Here is a 19,117-nt window from a genome sequence, read left to right on the forward strand (position 1 = left end):
CATATGCCTGGCTTTAGTCTTCTCATCTGTAATATTAGGGAGGTTGTCCTAACTTATCATTAAAGACGCTTTACTCCAAATGTTGTAGTTCACGTCATCTCAAGGATTTCTCGATCTAATTAGGAAAACCAATTCGACATCCACTAAAAAGAGAGTTTCATTCAAAAAGAAAAAAAGAAGACAGGAAGGAAGAAGTATATAGAACAAACTGAGTAACTGATCCTAAAGGAGTGATAAAAATCAAGCTTTCTAGAAAACATATCAGCTTTGACTCTGTGTTTGAAGGTCAAGAGATGAAGGAAAAGGAAATACAATTTAAATAAAGAAAATGAAACATGTAAAATCAAAGAAGATATCTACAGGTGATTATAATACTTTCTTCACTTGTGTAGCACTTTACGGTTTACAAAGCATTTCTGCATATGCCATCTGCAGCAAATTTTCTGGAATGAGAAACCAGAAGAACAGTTTAAATGATTTATTTGATAAATTTGTCCACAGTGTCTCCACTAAAAACAATAACATCAAAAAACATTTTAGAAAGAAATTTTTTCAGCATTACTATGTAGGATAAATTAGAGACGTGCAAGCAGGCAAGCAGCTATAAACCTACAAATCATAAAATTTTAGCACAAGAAGAAATGTAAAATCAGACCAATATGCTCATTTTTACAATAAAGAAACTCAGGCTTACAAAGTTGAGGTGACATTCATTACCCCACGTGCAAAATGACAGGAGCACTAAATTGATGGGAGTCCGGAATAAAGGGGAAATCCAAGACATTGCAAAAGAAAGAATCAGAGTATTTGGTGATGGAATAGATAGTGATGTGTTTAAGTTATAGAAATGTAAGTATTAAAGTCTTAACTATGTACCAATCATTATGCTAAACATATCATGTTACTTAATATAGTAAGTTAACTTAAAGATCACAACAATATGAGGGTTAGTGCATTATTCCAATTTTAAACATGAAAACCTAAGGTTTAATGTGGTTAAATTACTGCCCAAGGTTATACGCATATCTACTAAGTATCTGGAAGATCAGGACACGATCCCCTCTATCTGGAGTCAAACCTCCATTTCCAAAAGAAGCTTTAAAATTGCTTCAAAATTATACAAAAATGCAGTATCACTATGGAAACACTGGATACTCCAGGGTTATTAGAATTCTGGTTTAGACTCCTGTTAACAGGCGTATTTCACTTCTGTGCTTGCACCTATTGTTACCAGTCTGGTCTGTCCTTTCCCAGTGTGTCAGGTCCAAGACTTCTCAGGAAAGCCCAACTTTCCCACCCTCCACACTGAAATATACCCATAGGGAGTGATTGTATCAAAACATATCAAAGATTGCGGGTGACTACACCGAGTAATTTCAAGTCTTCCACAACTCCTTGGGTGACTATAGCTTCTGTTTTGGCATAAGCTATTTATCTGTGAAATAGGAAAACCACACTAAGCTCTTCTAAAAGCCTGTCACTTCAAGAAGCCTCAAAAATACTGTATTGCAGATGGGCGTACGGGGGAGGAAACATGGATACAACAACCCACTCTACTTGCACTTCTAGAATTGGATTTACATGTCGTTGTCAGTGTTTTGTAATAATTTCTCTTGTTCAACCACGTATCCTGCATAAAGTAGTCATTTTGGACTCTATATTAATCCAAATACTGTGTACCAACAAAACGTTGCCCAGAACTAAACGATAGGAAAAAACCTGTACCTCCTTCTTAAACTAAACAACCACGAATGGTACCTGGTTGCGCTCAGACCATTTTATGACCTCGACTCCTATGTTGAGAGAAAGGCACAAAGTCTAACTGAAATATAAAGAAGGGAAAAGGAAGGTTTGAAATGACTAGACCTCCCCTCTAATGGTAAAAAAAAGGTCAGAGACCACGAGGCCCATCCTCAGTGACCAGTGACCAAGGGCTAAGCTACTGGTTAACCTGGGACAGAAGCAATAAAGAAATCCTTCCCTAATGCCTCGTCTGTCCAAATATGTAGGAAAGCTGTACGAGGTGGGGAGAAATTTGAACAGTTCTGCAGACCAGACTAGATATAATGCTCTGTCATTCAACTCCTGAAACACAGGTATTTCATCCAATCCCACACTCCCCTCCATGCCCGATATTTGCAGGCAATGTAAAAAGGAGCCCTCTACATGTTTTTGGACTTCTGCCATGAAAGCAGTGGACGGCCCTCTGAGAATTCCTGTGCATTATCATATGCAGAAGGCAAAAATCACTGCCAAGACAATACTAAGCATCCTGGGGATCTCCTGCACCCCATGACTTGGGGGATTCTAACTGATGGTGTGTACTTGTACTGACCTCCCACACTTGCCGTAAAATGAAGGCTACATTAGGCCATATGGTTTAAAGCCAACAACTCCATAAGATATGCAACATATTCCAACAATATGGAGCCCTTGGAGGATGGGGGGAAAAAGACAAACTAAAGTAGGGACAGAAGTAGTAGTTAAGAGAAGGTATGTGAAATTGAAGTGTTCTTAAAAACCAATTATAAATCATATTCTGAGATATCGTCCAACAGTGAAAAGATTTTCAAGGACTGTCCAATATCCTATCCTCTCTTCCCTTTCAGCACCTCTACACCACCCTCATCACTTGCTCAACATTTAGTCCTGGTGAAGACCGATCACTGGATTAGCAGGATCTAGAGTACATGCAGAGAACATTCCATCCTGGGAACATCTTTAAATTATTTAGGCTTGTTTACTACCCTTCCCTATAGAGCAAAAGCGTGAAATGTTGCCAGCGCTTTCACAATACATACCAGTCAGCAAGAGAGCAACCCAATCCTCTACCCACCAAAAGACTAACTCGTACATAGAAAACAGGAAATTCAACAAAAGTTAACGTTTGACCCTAGACTCCCTCTACACTTAAATGTCTTAAGTAGTAGCAGTATCTTTATATCACACCCACTTCATGCTACCCTTACAGCTTCCTGGCATAAGCAAATTCTTGGGATTATACAAACTGTTGCTTCTGTTTCAAGCCCAGATTTCTAGAAATGAAACCCTGGAATTGAGGGAGAAAGAAAAACAAATACTGGCAGAAATAGGGAGGAAAATGCATTGTCTATATAATCCCAGTTTAAGTGGAACAATCACCATTAGTTCCATCAGGCACTTTTTTTCAACAAAACCACTTACCCAAAAATGCAGATCTAAAGTATGCCCTTGGCTTAAACCACACAAAAAGCAGTTTAACAGACACAATCCTACAGATTTTCTCAGAAAGAAATGAGGGACAGATTAACTATAAATTATGTAAAATTCAAGTTTTGCACCTTAAAAACCAAACTTTATTGTGAGTTAAATAAATGAAATAAAATAGTTGTACAAAATGTCTACAAAAAGCAAACCAAACACCTGTTCTTATAAGCAGCACCCCTGAATCTTCTCTTCAAACCACAGATTCTCTATTCAGTCCCCCTTTTTGATCCACTGTTCCCAAAGCATAAAGTCTGAATAAGAAATGGAGGGAAAACATTTTAGACACTAGTTCGTAAAACCAAATTATATCTTTCCACAAAGTACAGGAGATAAAATAGAAACACTTCCAACTGAATCTAGTTTATAACACATAGTTCAAAGAATGCCCATTTATTAAGCTGAATCACACCCCAGTGCTACCTTTAACCCAAAACTATTTCTAGTTGAAGAGCCAAAAGATCCAAGCAAATACTTTCTTTTCACATTATTCTCAACATGAAGAAATCTGACCCCCTTCCTACTACATCATAGCTTCTGTGAAATAAGCTGTGAGGCCCCTTTGGCCAACATTTTTTTTTTTTTTTTTTTGAGACAAACCTCCAACCAATTCCAGAAGAGGAGACACACCTCAAACAAATTTAACCCTTGAAATCCATGCCTTCATGAGTCCAATATAATCTAGGCTTCCGCACAGCAATTTCTTACACAGACACTTGAAGATTTCTTAATCGCTGAAGTGTAAGCCTCAGCCCCTACAAATCATCGCCACAGAGATTACTCTGGGCATCCACAGCGGGTGCCGGGACTGCTATTCACTCAAGAACCCTTCGTTCGCCATCATCACACTCGACATTAAAAATTCACCGTCTTAAAAGAAAAAATGTCACCTTCTTCACAAGGACACCTGCCTCTTCAACGCCTCTACAATGAACGAGGAGAGCCAAGCACAAAAGGCTAAGAGCTTCATCTTAAAGTTTTCCTCCCCACCAAACTCTGCAGCCACAGCACCGTGGACTGTCCTTGTTACATACATACATACACACACACACACACACACACACACACAGAGGATTTATTGTTAAACCCTCCGTCTTCCTCTAACACTGTCAGCCTAGGCAGCGCCTAGCCCATGGGAATGACTGCTTAAAATACATACATACATACATACGTACATATACATACGTACATGCATACATGAAAAACAAAAAAAAAGGAAGAAACCAAAGCTGGGTAGTAAGGACTAGGGACCCTGGTGTCCGGTTTCTCCATTTCTCTTCCAAGAGACTAGAGGACGGCTCCAGTTCTGTCGCTGACCATTAACCTATCCCACTTCCCAACCGTGCAATCAACATGTTTGCTCCCTTTCCTAGGTCCTTTCAACAGAATCCTGGGAAGCGGACCAAAACCCTATCCCTAACAGCAAAATCTCACTTATCCATCCCATTTCTCCTCCGAAATCCCTTGTCGGGAGAAGAACAAACAAACAAAAAAAACCCCAAAAAACAGTGCGCCGGGGTAAAAAGAAGCGCCGTCGAAGACTGCGCTTACGGAAAGGCACGCCATCGTCATCCCCATTTCGCAGCCCAGGCAGGCGAGACTCGGAGAGGTTAACCCGCCGGCCAAGGTCACCGCGCTCGCCGGGGCCGAGGGGCGCCCGCGCCGACTTCCGGCTCCCCCTCTCGGCGGCGGGGAACACCAGCGGGCTCGGGGCGCCGCTCCCCACGCCGGGCCGGCGGCCGCGAGCCTCGCGCACCCTCCGCGGATGCTCGCCCTGTCCGCGCTAACTAGGGCAACTGGGAAAGGGAGCAGAGAAGTCGCTGCTGCAGCAATTTCCCTCCGCGGGCGCAGCCCCCAGCTGGTGCCCGTGACAGCTGCGACCTCCGCCCCCTCCAGCCGCGCGAGGCCAGGGAGAACTCGGGGAAAGTGGGAGGGGGAACGGAACCTAGAGAAAGGAGAGCAGGGGGCGGAGGGGCGCCAGCTGCTCCCCGCCCCCTAGGGCCTCGGCGGCCGCACGGCTCGTGACAGCTGCACCCACCAGGAGGCTCGGCGCCCGCCGCCCGCCACTCACCTGCCGCCGCCGCCGCCTCTGGGCCGCGCTGACGGGCGCCGCGCTCGCCCGCAATCGTGGCGGCACCGCCGCGGCCTCCGCCGCTCCTCGGGCCGGGAGCCCGCCGCCTCCGCGGCTCTCCGGCCCCCTCCTCCGGAGCAGGGGTCCCCCCGCAGGGGGATGCAAAACGGACCCGGCGCAGCCTCCGCTCGAAGGAGAGCAAGGAAAAAGGCGGCCGAGGCGCTCGAGGCCGCGGTCCAGCCGTCTGAGGGGAGGGCTGGGTGAATCGCGTCAGACTCCCGCTCGCCTGGCCTGAAGAACAGGCATTTCAGCCGCTCTCCGCGGCCGCCATGTTCTCCTCCTCCGCCGCCGCCGCTGCCGCCGCCGCCGCCGCCCCCCACTGGCGGCCCCGCCCTCTCCACCGCCCCGCCCGCTCCACCGCCGCCCCGCCCCGTCCGCCGCGCTGCCCTTGCGCTCTTCGGCCCCGCGGGGCCGCCGCGACCTGGTGCCCGCGAGCTCCGACGGAGCGCCCGGGGCAGCGCGCTCCCCACCTGCTGGGCGGCGGAGCGAGGAGCCGTCCCGCGCCCTCTGCCGGCCGCAGGTCCCAGAGAGGGCTCCGTGGTCCCGCCCGGGCCCGCGTCCTAACGAAGTGTGGGAAAGGAGGCCCTAACTCTTCCCCTCCCCTCGGGGCGTTCCTCTGACTGCTGCCGGGAAGCGGCCTCGAACCCCAGGGAGCTTTCAGCTAGGCCGCCCGGCCTGCAGCCTCTCGCTGCAGAGAAGGTTGTGGAGCGGCGAGCGGCCCTGTAGACCGGGGAGGAGTCGGTTCTGGGCCAGTACCTCCACTAATTTGTTGTATTACTTTGAGCTAGACACATCCCGCGGCCCTTGTTTTTTATTCTGTAAAATTGGGAGGTGGTTGCCTAGATGATTTCACAGGCTGTTAGACAGGGGGAAAGAAAGATCATCTGCCCCCTTCGTTTCGTTTCACAGATGAAAAGATCTGACTGACACGTCTGGCTCGGCAATTCTGTGAATTACCCAAAATGTCTAACGTTGACAGAGCTTTCCCCTCAAGAGGGCCCACACCTTTCTTCTTTTCTACCCGCTTTTTTTTATTCTGTAATGGAAGTGCTACTTCCAAAAGTGGAGTGTTTCTTGTCACCAGAGGAATCAAACAGCTGCTGAACAGGCTTTCTGTGCCATGATGGCTTTATCTGAAAAGCATCCCTTATTCCAAAGGCTGGCAGTATAACACCTATCTCTCTCCCCGGATTGTCCAAAGGATTGATGAATGAGTCACTGGCTGCGGAAGTACTTTGTGAAGCATGCATCTATCCTCTCCTGCACTCATTCCCAGTGAGCTGTTTTCACCTGCCTCAACGTTGTCTCCCAACGATTTCTGCTAAATGTCATCCAGTATTTTCTACCCAGTGTTAATTTCCAGCAACCTCTGTAAATCCTTAAGCCCTTCACACGGACTTTGCTTTGCAAACACCAATCTCCCCGGCATCCCTCTGAAGCAGTGGACAACTTCTCCCAAACGCGGTACTCCATCCCGCCATCATTCACTGCGATACCCTATATCGTCATCCACTTCCTGTCCTGCGCATTAAACAACATTTAGCCCACACCCCACATTCATTTATATATTCATTCTTTTATAGATTAATGCAACTAATTCTTGTCAAAGACCTGTTACTGGGGCCCTCGGTCTTGCCTTCCCCGGGTCTAGCAAGACCTCTAGCCACCTGCAGAGTCTCCATCCCCAATACGTCCCCTTCTGCAGGACCTGCCTTTCACTCCAGTCCAGTCCAGACTGTGTGAAGGTGAGCCACTTGTCCAGGAAATGCTGACTCCTGTTGGGGCTACACTCTAGCAACTGCTGGTTGCCGAATCCAGTGGACATTTCAATTCTCCCATCATGTGGCCTTTCTACAGGGCTTGATGCTGCTAACTCCTCCTGTTTGCAACTCTGCTCTCCTCCTCTGTCTTCGTTATCATTCCCCTTTCTCTACCTGTTTTCAGACCTTCCCTTTGCTAGCACTTTTCTTGGCTGCTCCTCTTTTACAAAGCCATGAAATGTTGATATCCTCAAGGTTTTATTCTTTCCCTCCTTTCCTCTCACTTAGATTGAATTGGTTTGTTTCCACAACTTCAACTGTTAATAACACCTGCATCTTTCCTTCCAGCCCCCACCCCCAACACCTGCAGCTTAGTGTCAATTAACTTTAAAACATCCTTAGGACATGCAGTGCTGAGATTTTGTTGAATGATTAATGAAACTTAAGGTATTACTTATACTGTCGTAACCATCCATAGATGCTAAAGAAAGAACGAACTTTTCCAGGGTGAGACTCCTTAAGTAAAACTCTTAAGTAAAATCCTTGGACTATTGTCTTCTACAGATCATAATCACTTGCCAAAACAGTTACTACCCACTGTTTGTTTATGTGTGTGTGTGTGTTAAAATACACATATTTATCATCTTAACCATTCTATGTGTACAGTTCAGTGATTAAATACATCATTATGCAGCCATGACCATCATCGATCTCTATCACTCTTCATCTTGTAAAACTGAATCTCTATACCATTAAACAATAACTCCCCATTCTCTCCTCCCCCCAGCCCCTAGCAACCACCGTATATACTTTGTCTGTATGATTTTGACTACTCTAAGTGGAATCATAGAGTATTTGTCTTTTTGCGACTTATTTCACTTAACATAATGTCCTCAAGCTTGTTGTAGCATATTGCAGAATTTCCTTCCTTTTCAAGGCTGAATAGTCTGCCTTATGTATATACCACATTTTGTTTATCCATTCATCCGTCAATGGGCACTTGGGTTGCTTCCACATTTTAGCTATTGTGAATAATGCTTCAATGAACATGGTTGTATAAATATCTCTTTGCGACCCTGCTTTTAATTATGTTGTGTATGTACCCAGAAGTGGAATTGCTGGGTCATATGGTCATTCTATTTATAATTTTTTTGAAGAACCTCCTTACTGTTTTCCACAGCGGCTACACAATTTTAATATTTCCACCAATAGCATATGAGGGTTCCAATTTTTTCACATCTTTGCCAACACTTGTTGTTTTCTGTTTTTTTGATAGTAGCCGTCCTAATGGGACTGCGGTGGTATCTCACTAAAGTTTTGATTTGCATTTCCCTGATGATTAGTGATGTTGAGCCTTTTTCATGAGCTTATAACCCACTTTTATCTCTCTTAAATGGTCTTCTCTCCTCTAGCCATTTTCAATGCCTCTCTGGCTACTTTTCCTAAATAGGCTCCCTTCCTTTATTCCAACTAACCCCCCAGGAACCCTTAATGCAGGGGCAAAAGATTCATTAGTTAAGTTTACTTTTTGAACTCCATAGCAACCTCTCTGAAATCCATTTACATTAGCTATTTAAGTGAAAGTTCCTTTACTCCCAAAGTACAATGCCAATCAACAAGTAGGACTGACTTCTAAATAAAAGTTCCTTGAAGAGAGTTGTTAAATAAAAATGTAAGACAACATTTAACTTTTATAACCTAGATAGATCTGGTTTTAGTCCAAGTCCTACGAACCCCATACATTAATAATAATCCTTTAGTAGAATGGAAGCATATTAGTTATATGACCAGGATCTGTAACATGCCTGTTGAATTTTCTCCAAAGCATAATAGATTCCCACTTCTATAAAACATCTGGCTAGAGTACACGATCAGTTACTGAAGCAAGAACTGATTTAATTTTGACACTTCTTTCCAAATAATTTTTTGTTCTGTAATAATGAAACAAATTCATAAAATATTCAAACAATAAAGTACAAAAAAGTGAAAAACACAAACTCCTCTGAACCAGAGAAAACATAGTGAACACCTTTCCACACATTGACTGTATATTTGCACATATATATGCAATAAGGAATTCAATTTTACATAATAAAAATCACACTATAAATACTCATTGATAATCTGATGTCTTTTACTGTACAGTATACTTTCATCATTAAAATGGCTGACTACTTCTCTTGCATTGTATGTCTCTTTATCCACTTACTTAACCAATCTCTTACTGGAAAACATTCACATTGTTTCTGAGTTTTGTGTGTTTATTTTTGTAAATAATGCTGTAATTCTAATGTGTGCTTCTGTGCACAGTTTGAAAATTATTTTCTTAGGTTAAATTCCTAACAGGTTAATTGCTGGCTCAAAGGGTACATACTTAATTGTTCCAATCTATGGTCCTACCTACGATGCATGAGCCTGCCACTTTCCCACAAGATGAGTTTTGTCAATTTTCCTTTTAATAGTCTTTAATCTCTGCATTTGCTTGAAGTATAGGCTTTAAGAAGACTAGGTTTAGAGTTAGGTAGACCTGGGTTTGAAATGGCTCTGCCCCTTAGAAGATGTGTGACTTTGAACTAAACACTTTAAATATCTCGCTGTCATCTGTAAATAAGATGCTAGCAAAGGTTGTTGCAAAGATGAATGGAAATAACATATGCAAAGCACATAGTATAATGTTTGCCCACGAGAAAGTAAAACTTAGCTCAAACCAAGAAAGTAACAATCTGCCCAGCCATTCATCAGGCTGGAAGAATAGGCACAGATAAAGCCAGCTGCACAGTTAACAGGATGCAGTGTCCCCAAAGGACACACTGCAGCTGTAAAGTGTCATATTAGCCGCTTTCTTCGAGTGACTACCGCTTTCCATCTCACTGAGAAACTTTGTTCTCTACAATCATACGTGTCAGAAACTTTAGTGTTTGTAATTATATCGGTAAGAATGAAGCATCCATCTGTTGCCTGGAGAATCTATGTCCTTTTTGACAGAGATGTGGCCTTGATTTACAACCAAGGCATAGAGTTTTAAATAGGAGGGTTACTGTACAATCATTCTACGTCTTCCTGAGCTTTATTGTTTCCAAAGCAACAAGACTCTGGGTCCATTTTGTGATCCAAGACTGGATATGGACCCTTTATACACTGAGCCTATCAAAATGCTGCTTTTTTTAAGCTCCCTAAACTCTGCTAAAGGTTACTATCTTCTAGCACGTGGTATGAAGTAGAAGTATTACATAAACATAGGGTTTCACTTAAAGCATGTAATAAATTTCTTTTTAACAATGGAAAATTAAATGGTTTTGACCTCCAAATGATAGTGATTTTGAATTAAGTTTCTTTTTGTCCTAGTACCTCCTAAGGTGTTAATTGGGTGGTAAAACTTTTTGCCCAGGAAGTTGATTTTTTTTAAGCCAAATAAAGAACTTATTATGTCATAGTGTTCCATTATCAAACGACAGGTTTTCTGATCTCTTCGCCGGGTCTTGTTGATTCGTTGCTATAACTTTATTCCTGTACATCACGCAGCAGCTATTCTCTAAAATATTCTTAGCTTCTACATTAGTTTGTTCACTTTTCAGAGCTAAGAACTTAGCAACATCGTCTTGCTTCATGCTTGGTGGTGAATTCTCCAGTGATATATGCAGCTCCAATGTGTCCTGGACCCAGTGGCAATGTAGGTGTGACCATGTTTAAAAGACAATCTTCCTTTCCCGCATGACCACTTCGCATTTTTAGTCTCAAGAATTGTCCTGTTTCTCCTAAGGTGAACATTATCCATGCATTCTAACCTTAACTGGAAGATAAAGGAACCATACATTTCCTTTGTTTTTTACATCTGAATGTTGGGGATTATATTCTCTATGATGGACATTTTGGTTATTTTAAAATTTCAGTCCCAAAAGCACACTGCCATGAATGCTTTCTTTGCATCCTTCCAAGATGACAAGTTCGTCTATTTTCCCCAAGTATTAATGCTGGAAAACACAGGCGTGGCTCTCTAACATACGTAGGCTTCAGTCAGACTTGCTATAGTGGCTGCTTCTCGCTTTTGAAGTCTGAATGCCAAAGCCAGTTGTATATGTAGGAGGACTGGGTTGGCAGTGTTGTGAGATTTGTGAGAAGCCAGCCATTTCCCACTCCCAAGTTTACCACAGTGCCTGCAATTTTGATAACAGAGTTTCGTTCCTTTGGGTTTGTAACTTGCTGTCTCAGGATGATCCTTTAAACAAATAATTTCACCCTGATTATGGTTATTGTAGAAAATTGAGAACATACAAAGAAGTTGACAAATGAAAATAGAAATTACCTGTAGTTCACGACTCAGACACCATTACTGTTAATGTTTTGGTATTTCCTTCCTTTCCTTTCATAGACATGCAATTGAAAAGATAATCTTTTTCAAAAACTCTTTTGTTATGCATTTAAGCAGTTTTACAGTAAAGAAATCTGATGAATATAAATGCCACGTATTTCTCTAAATTTACTTCTGGTTCCTTCGTTCATTTAATAAATATTCCAAAATACCTACCACATGCCAGGCATTGTGCTAGATACAGATTAGTGCGACAGAACACTTTAACAGTGCATAAAAGTGAACATAATACTTTTACAAATCAGTAACCAGATATATAACCAGTGTTTGAACTATTTTATGAACTAGTTTTTCTTTTTTTCAATATTATATCTTGTAGATTTGTATATATGCCTCAGACTTCTTGGTCTTTAAAAGTTGTATAGTATTCAATTGTATTGATTTCACCATTCCCTATTATTGCAAATTTGGGTTTATTTTTTTTTTCCTTCTCTTGCTTTTGGATTCTTCCTTGGACTTTATTCTTCAAAAGAGGTTATCAAGGCACAGGTCATAATTGTTACTTATTTGAGTAATATTCTTTTGGAATTCAAATACTTAATAGGAGGAGAAACAAATTACCTTAGAAACTTACAAAATGCCTTAGACTTCTCATGCATTCGATCAAACAGATGGTTTTCTTCCCATTAAGGAATGTAGGGGAATTGAAGCAGGTAAGAGCCACAGAGGGTGAGCATAGGCCACCGAAGGTGAACTTTATCTTCTTCATGGCTCAGTTAGTCTTCCTGAGAACAACAAGAATGGCTGCTCCTTTCCACCATCATTAGGTTAGGTTGTGGATGTCACCAGCCTGTGAGCGCACAAAGGCAGGACCCTCCACACCCAGCATGAAGCCATCAGCCCTCGTGTTTCATTCGGTTTGGCTTTCAGAAGAATAACCTACACACTGATGCAATTAACAGCTATTGACACACCGATTCGTTCTTTCATATCTCTGCTGACCAATGACTGTGAATTTTCTCCAGAAGATGGGTCCTACCAGCTGCTGGTGTTGGGGACAGAGCCCCTGCCAAGGCAGCTGATACATGGGTGAGAGCTCATGGTGGTACCCACTAGTGCCCTGCTGAGTGATGCTCCCTGCTGAGCCCCTACACAGCTCATATAGGGCTGGCCGTTCCCTGGCCAAACCTTCCCTACTCTCCCATGCCCCACTGAGCTGCAGGCTGCAGCAGTTTCAAATAGACAGCTGTGGAACCTTCTGGGTGGCTACAGGGTGACAAAGTTCCACTCTCTCAGCTTGATGGGGTGAACACACTCCTCTTCCCCATCCCTACTTCCGGGGCTGCCCAAACTCTGACACTCGACTGGAGGAAAGGCATGAGAAAGCAGAGAAGGGGAAATTGCTAGCTATACTTCCTCAGTCCTGAAGGCAAACAGGCAGGCCCTAACTTTTCATTATGCAAGAATCATAAGTAGAAATTTTTCCCCGAGATTCATTCATGCAGTCATTCAATAAATATTAAGTTAGAGCCCTACAATGTGCCAAGCATTTTTTCTAAGTGTTGGGGATGCAGGGGGATCTATTTCTGTCCTCCAAAGCTTACCTTGTGGAGGAAACAGACAACAAATGAATAAATAAGTAAATAAAGGAGGGAAAGTTTCATATAAGTAGAATATATAAAGCACAAACATTAATGCTAAAATAATCCAATGTATTAATCATTCTAAATCACTCTCAGAGAATTTCCCTTCAATACCAAACTGGAAAAAAATCTAAGAATATTTTTCAGTTCGATTTAACAAAGTGAGTGCCTACTTCCTACAGTGGCTGGGAAGCTCTAAAGATTGAAGGGAGGCTCCCTGCCTTCAAGGCACTCATCTCTAATCGGGAAGTTTGATGTATTCAACTAACCATAATAGTTGGTGCTTGTAGATCTTCATTTTGGAAAGGAAGATGGATATATTTCTATTCATGAAGCCAGCACAAGTCAAGGATATGCTTCAAACTACGTATATCCTGGGTCCACAAGCTCAGAGCCTGCACATAGCTTCTTGTCAGATGAGTGTCTATAGTTCTGATTCTGAAACCGGAGCCAAACGAGTCCAGGGCTCGTGCTGCCTGCGCCGCTCAGCCAATAGATCAACGCAGGAGTTGGGTCATAGAATAAGCGTTTATCATCAGAGCACTGGTGGTCTGAGAAGGCAGTGGGTTAACACCTCCAAAAACTGCCTTAACATTCTCAGACTGGCTTGGAGTTTTTAAGGGAAAATCTGGGCAGGTCTCCAGAGGTTACGTGATGGTTCCAGGGGGTCTGCATGGAGCCTTCCCTCTGGCCACATGACTTTCTGGTGGAGTCAGCAACCCAGGAACAATGATGGGGTTAGCCTGGAAAGAATGCTGGACCATAGAGATTGTGATCAATAAGCCTAAGGGTATTACTCATAAGTTTCAGGGTAATTTTCCACAGCGGGTTGATCTATTGTTAAGCTATAGGTAAGTCAAGTAAAGGTGAGGCTGGGAAGACCACGAGAAGAGGCCTCTACTGTGGGGGTGCCAACCATGTGCTGCTCCAATTCCAGGAAGGAGTTTATTTTGCCCCTTTGCTCTTCTCCATTATAGTCTCATCACTGCCCTGCAGCCTCTTCTGGCCTCCCTTCCCCAACTACCCTTTCTCCATGAGCTCTCAAAAAGTTTGCTATCTCCTTGCTTTCCTATTGTCCCTAGGGTCAGGGGACACTCTTACCCTTGGCTCTTTCCTCATCTAACTTCCTACACCCACAAACTCCTAAGGCAAGAAGAGATCTTGGCAGAACTTACCCATACTATAGCTAACGCAACTGAGGCCTTAAGTGACTTGTCCTAAGGTCAAACAGCTAGTTAGTTGATTCCTCCAGGGGCCATTTTTGCTGGGATGAGTCTGAGGGAAGGCTTTCAGGAACAAAGTTTTACAGATTTAAGGCACTTGCTTGCCTGCTGCTTGCCCTTAGCATGGAAAGGAGAAGGACCCTCAGTTATCAAATAGAGGTGACGCACAGAGCAGTCAAATCATCTGGCCAGCCAGTGAGTAGGGGTGGAAACAGGACTACAAGTGGTTAAGAAGTGAGTGGGCAGTGGGAGGGCAAGGCTAACTTGCTCGTGAAGTCTGTCGGTGGGGAGAGAAGATGATTGTCAAGAACTTAAACGAAGACAAGAGGAGTATCACTTTGATGCAAGGGAGATATGCACAGGTTGGTGGGCAGAGGGGAAGATTATTCGAAAAAAGACTGAAGTTTCAAAAAAGGAAAATAATGAACCAAGCAAGGTTTAGGGGAAGTAGACAGGGATGAGATGAAAGTCATCAATTGGGATGTGACTTATCCCACAATTGGGATGTGGCTTATTTTGCCACAAGGGATCTGTTTCACTCTAAACTCCATGAGGACAGGGAGCAAGTCAGGCTTTGCTCACCATTGTTCCTCACCTAGTAGGAACTCTAGAATATTAGTTGGAGGAATTAATGAGTGGTAAGGGAACCTCCCAATGCTGCATTTAGGTACTCAGTAGCAAAAGCTTAGGCCCAAATTAAAGAAAGAAAAAAAAGAGGCAAGAAGGAGATTGAAATATAAAACCCAGATGCGTGCTTTAGCCTCTTTGGCCAATGTACTGGATGACACCCAGTAAACCAAGACAAATTGTCAGTAGTCACTGCCATAGAGAGAAACTGACCGTTCCGGTGACTTCAGCGCTAATGTTAATTGGAACTATACACTACAACATAAAAATATTTATCATCCTGTTCTAAATGCCAAGTGAAATTTATCATATAAATTTTTGTATGAGGACACTAAATAGCAGAAGAGCCCTTGACAGAAATTTTACCTAAAAAGATAGAGAAATTGTACATATGCACAAGGGCGATATTCAAAATATCTAACGACTGGTGTAACACAAAAGTCATCCATCCCTAAGCAACCCGTGTGGCCACAGCTGTGCGTGCTGACCATCCGACTGCCCATGGCTCTTGCATACGCTGAGAGGCCGACAGTGCTAAGCTTTTAAAAGGCTCTTCTGCTGGGAACAGAGAATGTGCAAAGCAATGTTGTGTGCTGTCAGAGCGACATCTTCCCCCACAAATTCTTCGCCTGCTACTTCTCCATCTAGTTGAGCAGAATTTTACTCACTGTTCCTTCAACTTTGTCCTCCAGACTTCAGCAAACCCTGATACTGGCCACCTGCTTCAACTTCTGTGTTCCTTCACTCATCTCATTCCATAGTCAGCCACACCTGCATGAGGCCTGCCTTTAGCTAATCCGTATACCAATTACCTTCACTGGCCTGTAATTATCCCCAATGCTGCCACCACCTTAGTCATGTGCCTAACAGATCAGATTCTTGACAAGATTTATCCATAGAAAAGATTCAAAGAAAATTTTATGGCATGGAGGACCAAGGGTAGAAAACCAAGCTTCAAGCAGCTGCAGATGGAGAATATGAAGAGATACAATTAATAATCCCCTGAGTTTTTTGTGGTTCATGTGGAGACTCCGCTTCTAATTTTGAAAGATGGAAAACCAAATATGGAAATGATACACTTCTGTCACTGCTTCCGGCAATGAGGACTTCCCTGTGTCTTACTCTAGACTTCCCTGTGTCTTACTTGTGTTTTGTAGTAAAACCAAAGGCAGCATATCTGATGGAATGCCTCCAAAAATTCAGGAATGTGTTATCCAACAAACCACAGGCAATTGCCACAACTATTTAGCCTCCTATGGAAGGTGGAATTTATTGCACAGGGTTATAATTAACCAATCATTCAACAGGGTAATGGGCTGAATCGTGCTCCCCCTGCCCCACAAACTCATATGTTGAAATCCTAACCCCGAGTACCTCAGAAGGTGACTGAAATGTAGAAGGAGAATTTGGAGACGATTTGGAGAAAGGGCCTTTAAAGAGGTGATTAAGTTAAAATGAGATTGTAACAATGGGCCCTAATCCAATCTGACTGTCCTTATAAGAAGAGGAAATTTGGTCACACAAAGAGACAGAAGGTGAATATTATGCTAAGTGAAATAAGTCAGACTGAGAAAGACAAATACCATATGATCTCACTTATATGTGGAATCTAAAGAACAGAATAAATGAGCAAACTAGACAGAAATAGACTCAGAGATACAGAGAAAAAACTGATGGCTGCTCGATGAGAGGGAGCTGGGGATGGGGGAGAAGGTGAAGGGATTAGAAAGTGCAAATTAGTAGTCACAGTGTAGTCACAGGGATATGAAATACAGTGTGAGGAATATAATCAATAATGTTGTAAAGATTATGTAAGGTGCCAGATGGGCACTAGACTTATCAGGGGATCACTTCATAGACTGTGCAGATGCCTGACCAACACGCTATGCATATGAAGCTGAAGTAGAATGTCAACTATAAGTAAATATATATTTATATATATATGTATAGTCACGGGATGTGGAGTACAGCATAGGGAATAGAGTCAATGGAATTGTAACAGCTATATGTGATGTCAGAGGGGTAGTAGATTGGGGGAAGGAGGTTATCACTTTGTGAGGGGTGTAAATGTCTAACCATTACATTGCTTTGTACACCTGAAACTTAAAAAAAAAAAAGAGAGAGAGAGAGACACAAGGTGAAGGAAGTAAGAAGTACAAAATTGGCAGTTATAAAAAGAGTCATGGGGATGTAAAGTACAGCATAGGGAATATAGTCAATAATATTGTAATAATTACGTATGGTGTCAGATGGGTGCTAGACTTATCCATGGGGTGAGCACTCCGTAAGGCATATAAATGTCTAGTCACTATGTTGTACACTTGAAACTAATATAATATTGTATGTCAACTGTAATTCAAAAATAAATTTTAAAAAAGAGAGACACCAAGGATGCACTCATGCACTGAGGGAAAACCATGTGAGGACATACCGTGTTTCCCCGAAAATAAGACCGAGCTGGACCATCAGCTCTAATGCATCTTTCTGAGCAAAAAGTAATATAAGACCTGGTTTTATTTTACTATAATATAAGACCTGGTCTTATATAATATAATATAATATAATATAATATAATATAATATAATATAATACCGGTCTTATATTAATTTTTGCTCCAAAAGCCCCGTTAGAGCTGATTGTTCAGCTAGGTCTTATTTTTGGGGAAACAGGGTAGTGGGAAGGTAGCCATCTGCAAGCCAAGGAAAAGAGGCCTCATTAAAAAAAAAAAAAAACACCAAACCTGCCAACACCTTGAACTTGGACTTTTAGCCTCCAGAACTGTGAGAAAATAAATCTCTGTTGTTTAAGCGCGCCCGCCCCCCCGTCCGTGTATTTTGTCATGGCAGCCTTAGCTGACTAATACAAACAGGTACTTACGGCAGGCCCAATGCACAAGGGCTGCAGTGACAGTCTCCGTAACTGGGAGGTAAGAAGGCTGCTCGTAAGTCCTATATTTCTTTGTATTCCCCAAATGTCCAGTGACATGCCCTTCACAGAGCAGAACCTCAGCACAAATTTTTTAATTCATAGTACATATAAAAAAAGTCTAAGACACAGTCACTACCTTCAAGATGCTTGAAAACTGGTAGCAGAGATAAGACAAGCATAGCAAAATAATTAACAAAGCAGGAGGACATATGGTGGGGGGAGGAGGGAATGAAGCACTGAGGGATCCATAGAAGCATTTGTGGAGTGCTTGATGGCTCGGATTCAAACAGAAAAGGAGGAAGTAGTGGCATTCCTGGGAGAGAGAACAACATAGGCAAAAGCAGAGAGTTGGAAATGCTTTATTTTCTATCAGGAACAGACTAAATCATTGTGCCAGCTAGAGTGGCATGTTCAGCAAAGAAAATACACCACATTTTGAAGAGTTTTGAATGCCAGTCTCAGACCTCAGGACTTGATCTTTGTCCTAAACTCTCTTCTGGAACTAGGACACCTCAGATACGATTCCCTCCTGGTTCTGGGAGTTGAGGCAGGGTAAGAGGGGAGGAAAGGCTCGCACATGGAATTACCAAAGTGAAGGGTGGAGGAAGATCAAGAGACAGCAAACTGGGGCATAGCTCGGATCAAGATAAAGGAATCAGAGAGGCAGAACTCATTATGAGGAAACCAGACTGACCTAGAGGTGCTGAGGCAGAGCACGCTCTGAAAAGGAGGCGAGAAACAGCACCTGAAACAACTCCCCGAGGCCCCAGAACGCAGCATAAGAACTTTACAGAAGCCTTGTCTAGGGATGGAGAGGGTGACATTAAGAGAGGAAAGCATTCTGGACAATATGTAGATGATGCAGGAGCACTGAAGGTTGTTGACCAAAGGACAACAAAATGGTATTTGAGGAAAATCAATTAAGTACACTGTAGACCTAGAGTTAGAAAGGATAGCACATCAAGACATGACTTGAAAGTTCTGAAAATCTTTTTGAAAACACACAATTTCATTTTTCTTTATTTACCATACAGGCAGGCCTTTGTAAATAAATGTTAAATATGAAATGTACGCCCTCTTTAGAATGATTGCTTTTGTCTTTAGACTAAGAATATCTCCTAGAAAAAAGTGAATCAATTAATGTCATGGTTTATATATCAAATTCCTGTGAATTTGGACAATGTGAATCACTTCTATGTAGCACAATAATTACTGAATGAACTAATAGAACTGAGTTTCTAAACCTTGTATGG

At 42.7% G+C, this 19,117-nt stretch overlaps 1 protein-coding gene across 4 annotated transcripts in view; it reads right to left on the bottom strand.

Annotated features, from left to right (window-relative positions):
• Positions 1-5,862, bottom strand: part of NCOA1 (nuclear receptor coactivator 1) — a 209,816-nt gene extending 203,954 nt beyond the window's left edge. For 2 of the 4 annotated variants that reach the window (XM_033124416.1, XM_033124419.1), the window contains exon 1: positions 5,315-5,433. The gene's annotated coding sequence lies outside the window, so the exon portion shown is untranslated. Of the gene's footprint in view, positions 1-4,794; positions 4,878-5,314; positions 5,434-5,844 lie in introns of those variants that run through there. The other 2 variants (XM_033124418.1, XM_033124417.1) reach the window with 2 other exon arrangements.
• Positions 5,863-19,117: the final 13,255 nt, after the last annotated feature.

The sequence above is a fragment of the Rhinolophus ferrumequinum genome, chromosome 13, assembly GCF_004115265.2.
Source record: "Rhinolophus ferrumequinum isolate MPI-CBG mRhiFer1 chromosome 13, mRhiFer1_v1.p, whole genome shotgun sequence".
Classification (NCBI taxonomy): domain Eukaryota; kingdom Metazoa; phylum Chordata; class Mammalia; order Chiroptera; family Rhinolophidae; genus Rhinolophus; species Rhinolophus ferrumequinum.